This window comes from Micropterus dolomieu, linkage group LG03, assembly GCF_021292245.1.
Source record: "Micropterus dolomieu isolate WLL.071019.BEF.003 ecotype Adirondacks linkage group LG03, ASM2129224v1, whole genome shotgun sequence".
In the NCBI taxonomy this organism is placed as follows: domain Eukaryota; kingdom Metazoa; phylum Chordata; class Actinopteri; order Centrarchiformes; family Centrarchidae; genus Micropterus; species Micropterus dolomieu.
In genome coordinates, this window is record NC_060152.1 from 2440815 (window position 1) to 2449089 (window position 8275).

Genomic DNA, 8275 nt, shown 5'->3' on the forward strand with positions numbered 1-8275 from the left:
AAATATCTTTTTCAGGTGTTTAAAAATGGTCACCACACCCGTAAACACTCACTTGCCACTTTATTTGTTATACCTGGCTGAAACTAATGCAGTCTAATACAAAAGCTGTGCAATAAATCCAACTGTCATAAAGATTATAATCTTCAGATTTTGTTTAAACTGTTTAAGAGAGGTGTTGATTCAACTTCATGGTTAAGGATTTATTGCAGGACTGCCAGAATAAGGAGTCTGACGCTGGAGCAGAATAGTTTTCTTTCCCTTTCCAAACCACGTTTTCCTGATTCTGATGAAAAGCATCGCGAGGTCAATGAAAACTGTAAAGCACAAATCACGAAAGGTTGTGAAAAGAGTCTTTATCTTTTGTGTTGCCCATGTCCAACGTCAAACACTACTGCTGCTTGCTGTAAGCCTCAAAATTTCAAAGGAATTATTTGTTTCACTGGACGGGAGAAAAAATGCTCTAGGTTTAACCCTTTTTTATTAAAAACATTATCTAGATATTTTGAAAGATTATTTTAATTACTCAATATTGTGCTAAAATACAAACCCTTCTACTTTATATGTGTAATAATGTGTTTTTTTATGTCATGTTATGCATTTAAGTACAATTATTGAAAACTAACAACCAAACATATTAGTAACAAATGGAGGAAAACACTCATTTATAACGTTAGCCACAGGTATTCGGAAACCAGCATATTTTACATCTTTATCTAACTTCATATTGAATTATCTCAGTTATAACATAACATCCCAATTCAACAGATTTCCTCCGTCTGTCAGTAAAATACTTATTTTTATTTCATGTGAAAACCTGAAAAGCAGTCAAATGTTGCCAGTTAATTCTGTAAAATGCACTTTTGCATTGTTACTTATGTTCATATATTTGTTAAATGTCTGTTTTATTATTAACATTATTAATTAATATAATTAATACATTTCCTACATTAATAATAAAATTCCATACATCTTTAAAAAAGTAGAATAGATAAACTAGAAGAGTACAAAAAAATCAGACTTAATGTAATCTGACACCACTGTTGCATGATGTCCACGTACATAGATAGTTGGTTTTGGTGTATAAAAACTACATTTTACTATAAATTTTAGTTTATAAAACATGAACATGTTAATCATACGTTACTGTACGACTACTGTTTTTTCTGTCACTGTCCTCAAGTGGCTTCAAGAACATAAACAGGATATATTAACCCAAAATGGAGGTAAAATAACTGACTACAAATGTGGACCCCATGCATGAATTAACTGTGCTTTTTGGGTTAACTGTCTCTTTAATGTATTTTGAGTTTGACAGTATATAAGGGGAGCTATAGGAGTGGGCAAATGGCTTTTATTCAAATAAAAAACGTGTACCGATGTGTTTCCATGGGTGCTCCGTCAGCATAATTCAGCCACCACAGAAATCTAAAACAATGGACGTCCAGTTTCCTCCATCAGCTGCACATGTGACCTCCCGCTGGTCAGTCAAATGTTTAACATAAGTGACAGCTGCACTGATGCATCGTGGGTCTGCAGAACCTGAGTCAGCTCCCATCTGACCTGACAACCTGCCAGAGACAGAAGTAGAGTAGACAGAGAACGAAGCACCCACCAACCTGTCCACATAAAGTCCGGATTCATAGAGCGAAGGTCAGAGGTTACAGAGCTTCTTTAAGTACAAGACGTACAATCAAAATGTGAAACACATTTCACAACGGGAAGCAGGGCAGCAAGGGCAACATATGAATAAATAGGACCGTGGTGAAAGAATTATGGAACATAATGTAAAAGTTATGCCACAAGGAGGCTTTAGAGTAAAAACACATGACACGTCGGAGGAGATGATGTATATACGACCTTTGATCAGGTTGAAGCAGAAGAAGAAGGACAAGCCGTAAATGATTAGGAGGAAATGTGATTCTACTTGTAGTTATTTGATTCAAAGCCAGGAACTAGACTAAAGGCAAATTAGTACTTTTACGTCGCAGGTTATAGAAATGAGACTTGCACTGTGAGCATTTATACATGTGTATGTGTGTTGGTGTCTGTGTTGCTCTGCAGGTATACCTCAAAAACATTAGCTGCCTATGTTCCAATGTGTCGAGTTATTTGTTCTTCGTTGGTGTGGGCTGCTACTAACAATGGCGGCTGAAACTGAGTGGATCATGTTGGAGCTGGTTGATATTGATCAGCAGTTACTTTTAGTGAAATTACTAAAACGCGGAAACAAGAGAAGGCGTCAGAGGAGGAGATAAGCCATAAGCAGAGCGTGGGGGTGGCTAATCGGGCTTAAGCAAAAACTCTTATTACCGTGGTGGTGGTGGTTATGCATCTTTCAGCCAGTTTGCCAACCGCTAATAAATACTAAAGAAGAAGAAAAATAGAACTTCTTCTTTGTCGTCGTGATAGGGGGCTATTGTCTGTGGTTTTTCACTGGCGCCCCCTCAGTGAGCAAGCTTACTAGCTAACCAGCTTATATTATGGACAAAGTTTTTTATGCAGAGAGGTAAACCTGACCGACCATTCACAGAGAGAAGCAGCGTCAGACAGTGAACCGTGGAGTGTTTCAGGTTTGTGAGTGCACAGCTGTAACACTTGAGTTAAGTGTATTGCTGGCTAGTTAGATGTTATTTGATGAAATTAGCTCGCTATTAGAGATGTTCAGCTGATTCCGAGGCTCGTTTCCCTCCTGTGAAGCGCACAGTTCAATACATTGTGCCTGCGCTTATATATGGTCATCTCAGGGCGTTTTACAGCTGATCTCAGCACATTGGAGAGAGAGAGAGAATAATTGAGAAATATGGCGATAAAGATTAGAAAGACAGAGTAGAGAGTATGAGAAAGTATGAGAACATTTCCTCCTGATGACAAGTATACCAAGTACCCTACAGGTGCATCTGCTGTAAAATAATTTAATATTGTGGAAAAGTTAGTTTTCTTTCATAAATTAATTCAAAAATATAATCTTATAAATATTTCAAGCCTTTTCTCGTTTTACTCTTGATGATTAGGACTTACAGCTCATAGAATCAAAACTCTAGTATCCCAAAATTAATTAGAATTTCAGAATAAATTATTTATTATACAGAAATGTCGCCCTCAGAAGAGCTCTAATCAGCTAATTAACTCAAAACACCTGCAAAAGTGTCTTTAATCTCTCAATCTGGTTCTGGTGCTCACAATTAACTTTTCCACCATATTAAATTTTTTTTTAAGATTTAAGATGCTCCTGTACTAATCTAACAGAAGTAATAATAGGCTAGTTTAATGAATATCACTGTCCAATCACATCACATGTCTGAATCTCATAAATAACCCTTTTTGACTTTTGCACAAAAGTTATAAATTATTAGTATCAGCGAGTTATGGTGGAGTTTCAGGAGTTTCAGGACTATTTTGTCACACAGATGAGTCAGCTTGGGACGAAGGACGGGCATCACAGTAAGGGACAGCAGGTGGGTTAACTTCAAATGGGTGATCTTGGGACTCCAGAAGAAATTTAAAAGTGAAAACAGGTAAAATGAAGGAGGGACAAGAGATGTGTAGTAAAATGTGTTTAGAAGAAAGGAGTGAATAGAAGATGAGTAAAGGGAGCACAGATCCCAGAAGTAAATGTTAGAGAATAAGATATGCATTTAATTTTTTAAATGCATTTTTTAAATTTTAAGTTTACAATCAGGTGACCATAAAGGAGCTCAAATTCATAAAGTAAATTATGGATGCAAACTAGCCCTTTTAGGCTGATGAGGAGCAATTTGTTTTTGATTATAATGTGCAAATGAAATGCTCAGTAATTATCGAGAAATAGAAAAAAGATTATTCAAATATTTGATCATCGTTTTATAATGGCATCGCAGCCCTGTGCAGCATAATCAAATCGAATCGTATGGTGCTATTTCTACCGTACCTTGGTTATGTAACCTAAACATAGTAACATCAGATAAGTTTTGCCTCTTTTTAGTTGCCAGGAGTGAAAATGAGTGATCCTCAATATTTGTTGTGTTTTGGATTAATTACAGCTGGAAAACAATTAAATAAAAAATAGATTGTAGGCTCTACAGGACAATTATTTTCCAAAGCAACATTCATCTTTTTCCCAGATAGTGTATAGATTTTTAGGCATTCTATCATCTCAAACAGCATGAAAACTAGTGCATTTAGCTGGCTTAATGGGAAAAAAATCTCCCCAGGGGTGCATGCCCCCGGACCCCCCTAGGTTTGGGCTAAGCCCTGAATATTTACAACATCTAGCTCCGCCCCTGTTGTAAGCAAGACCCTTGAACCGGTTGAGGCAGAAGAACCTGATCAATCACAGTTCTTGTACGAGTAGGCAAGGCCATAGATTCAACACAGAAGATCAAATTGACCATAACTTGCAAGCTAACTGAGAAAAGTGTGTGGTCCTCTCTAATAAATGATGTGTTTAAAACTGGTGATAGTCAATATTTTCCTTCGTGTCAATAAAAGACTAAAACCAGCAGTGAATGTATCTGCTAACAGGTATGTCTCACAGCCTGATGCATCTTCTTCCTCTGAGCCCTAGAGCTCCATTGTTGTCCAGAAACTATTAAAAACACATCAGTGAGTGGCACTGCGGCACTGGGTGACATGTTCCTTCATCACACACACTGTAGTTTATTTTGACTCCTTTATTTAGGGCAGCACTGTCCTGCTACCCCAAATAATCACTAGAGTATAATAAGAAAATAAGTAAATTACACCGATCTTATCCTCAAACATACAAAGACGGGTTTTGTCACGTTTGTGAAGTGCAGTGTGGTGTAATGGATGACATCATGTACGGATCAGTCTGTGATGTTCAGGGAGTCGATGGAGATGTACTGTGTGTCATTGTAATCGTATAGAGTTCAGTATCGGCAGGGGAACCAGAGAGCCACGTCCAGACAGACACCCCCCACCAGGAGCTGGATCACCAGCTATTATGATCCTCAGCGGGAGTCCAGCAGAGGCCATCGGATCATCTCTGAAACTACAGGCCCGTCTTTGTCTTCAAAACCACCTACAGACCTCAGAAACACTCTGACATTTCTCACAAGTAGAACTCATCATGGAGCACAAATACTCCTCAACGGGACAAAAACAAGATTCTTTATTCTTTGGTGCCGGTACCATGCCTGTCCAGTTACACCTCGCAGCATGTAATTTATTTAAACTGACGTGGAGAAATGATTAAAATAAGAACAGTGTTGCTTTAAATCTTCAGTAAGAGCTTTAATGTTCTTCAGTTTTGAACTTCTGAAACTATAAACGAAAATATACAGTATCTCACAAAAGTGAGTACACCCCTCACATTTTGTAAACATTTGATTATATCTTTTCATGTGACAACACTCAAGAAATGACACTTTGCTACAATGTAAAGTAACGATTGTACAGCTTGTATAACACATTGCTGTCCCCTCAAAATAACACATCACACACTCATCTATCTATCGTAAGATTGTTTTGTCATCTGCTGTGTCCAAGGTTGGAAGAAATTATTTAAATGACTCATTTTAACGGACGGAGTGTTTAGGGACCTGAATATTTGTCTTCGAATGCTTTAGACATGGACTGAAACTTAGTTAAATGTAATCACAAATAACCGGCAGGCCATTCAGACTCTATAGGGACCACAATCAAGGAGACGGGTACACCACCAGTGATCTCAGATACATGACCAGGGATGTGTGAAATGAGACCCTGAGATGAGTTTTGGAAATTAAAGCAACTATTTTCTCAACACCCACACGAGGCCACCAGGATAATCCATTAATTTAAGTCAAAATACACACTGCTGTATTTCCTCGTTCACTGGCAACTTAATTTGCATTTAGATGACATGACACTTCAGAGTCAGAGTGAGCGGTTTTGGAGTCTGTGTCCTGCTCAGGGTCACAGAGCTGCTGATGGACACAAGCTTCTTTGCAGAGTTGAACCTGAGACCTTTAAGGCATTTTATTTTAAGATCATCACCAGACTGTCCTGCTCCCCCCAATCAAATCTACCTTTACAGCAAGTGTGCATTCCTCTTTACCAAGCAGTGGTAAAGCCTGTGTATCTTTGTCTCTTTACTGTTAAGAATTGGCAACTAAATAGCAGTGCAGGGGGACGTGTTTAAATTTCCACACACATCAAAGGACCAATTTACTGCTGTCAGAATAAATTACAACCCTTCAGTTCTTATCTGACAAACACTGTCAAAAATCAAAAATGCCCTGCAAGACAAACAGAAATGATCCATACTGCATTATGTTCCTGACGATCACACGACGACAGGACCAAATGAGAATCTCATCCAGGAAATAATTGGTCGTAAACAAACATATTTTTCTACAAGTAATATTTATGGATTCCCCAACGTGTAGCCCCAGAAGGTACCAGAAGCAGGGAGAGATGTCAAGGTACATTTTTATATTTGTTCTGTGTTTTCCCATTGTTTCCCCACCTTCCTTGTGTGTCTGTGTGCATCACACCTGCTTGCTGTCTACTCATCAAGCCTTCTACTTAAATACTCCTGCTTTCCTGTCATTCAACGCCAGATTGTTTCCAATTACATCTGCGGATATTGGCCAAAGAACTGTCTCCAGTTAAATCTCCAGTGCTTTTGTGATTGTTTCTCCTGTGCTCTCAAGTGTTGCCAGCAACTCCTCGCCACTTATACTCCCCGACCCACCAGCCTCAGGTTTGTCATTAAATACTTTTGTCTAAACAACCACCATAGAGTCTGTGTCTGCTCTTGGATCTGTTCAAAACCATGACTGCACTTTTTCAGTCGCCACAAGACGTACATCCTCTGCTGCCCTTTCCAGGTGTGGGAGCAGATTTTCATCTCCGACTTGAGGTCCTGGGAGATGATGGTGGCCTGGAAAAGGAAGTGTCGACTGACTACACAGGGTGATGGGGGTTGATGGGGTCAGGCTCTTTCTGAAATCCACCACCATGTTCTCCACAGTCACTGTTAAGAGCATTGAGCTCCAGGTAGTTGTAGCTGCACCATTGTAATGGATTTTAGGTTGGGCAACACAAGGTGCTCAAAAGACTTCGTTACTACAGAGGTCAGGGTCTGTAATCATTTAGTACTGTGGTCCTTGTTTTTTGGGGGACAGGGATGATGGTGGAGGATTTGAAGCAGGCTGGTACATGGCACATTTTCAGCGAGGTTTTAAATATGTCTGTGAACATCAGAGACAGCTGATCAGCACAGTGCTTCAGAGTGGATGAGGAGACAGAGTCCGGCCCAGCTGCTTTGTGGGGGTTCCGCCTTCTGAATAGCCTGCTGACGTCTCTCTCTAAAGCAATTGTGAGTTTTATTTATTTATTTTATTTTTAATATATTTTTATTTTTTTAACACACACACGCTTACTGTTTTTATTTATTTATTTTATTTTAAGCTTTAATTACTTGTTTAATGAAATGTATGGGGTTGATTGTTCTTATGTTGTATGTATGATGCTTTGGCAATGTTGTTGTTACACATTCATGCCAATAAAGCTAATTTGAATTTGAATTTGAATTTGAGAGAGAGAGAGAGAGGGCAAGAGAGGAACAGAGAGAAAGAGAGAGAGGGATGGAAGGAGAGAGAGGGGAGGGAGGCAGCCTACACAATATACACACAGAGGTACAGACAGTAAAGGTGATGTTGCTATAGACTAAATGAAAAATGGTACAGATATTTATAGTAGTGGAACCACAAGTAACCCTGCATTGCGCAGTGCTCTGGTGGGGTAGTAAGGTACTATGAGCTCTTTAAGATAAGATGGTGCCTGACCATTAAGAGCTTTGTAGGTAAGAAGAATGATTTTAAATTCTATTCTGGATTTTACTGGAAGCCAATGCAAAGAAGCTAAGACAGGAGAAATATGATCTCTTTTCCTGGTTCCTGTCAGAACACGTGCTGCAGCATTCTGAATCAGCTGAAGAGTCTTAATGGACTTTTTCGAGCAGCCTGATAATAAGGAATTGCAGTAATCCAGCCTAGAAGTAACAAATGCATGGACTAGTTTTTCTGCATCATTTTTGAAAAAAGGCGGTCCTTGAAATTTGCTTAATGTGAGACTTAAACGACATGTCCTGATCAAAGATAACTCCAAGGTTCCTCACAGTGGTGCTGGAGGCCAGGGCGATGCCATCAAGGGAAACTACATCTTTAGATAATGCGTCACGGAGGTGCTTGGGCCCCAGAGCAATAACTTCAGTTTTATCTGAGTTTAACATTAGAAAATTACACGTCATCCAGGTTTTAACATCCTGAAGGCACATTTGAAGTTTAGC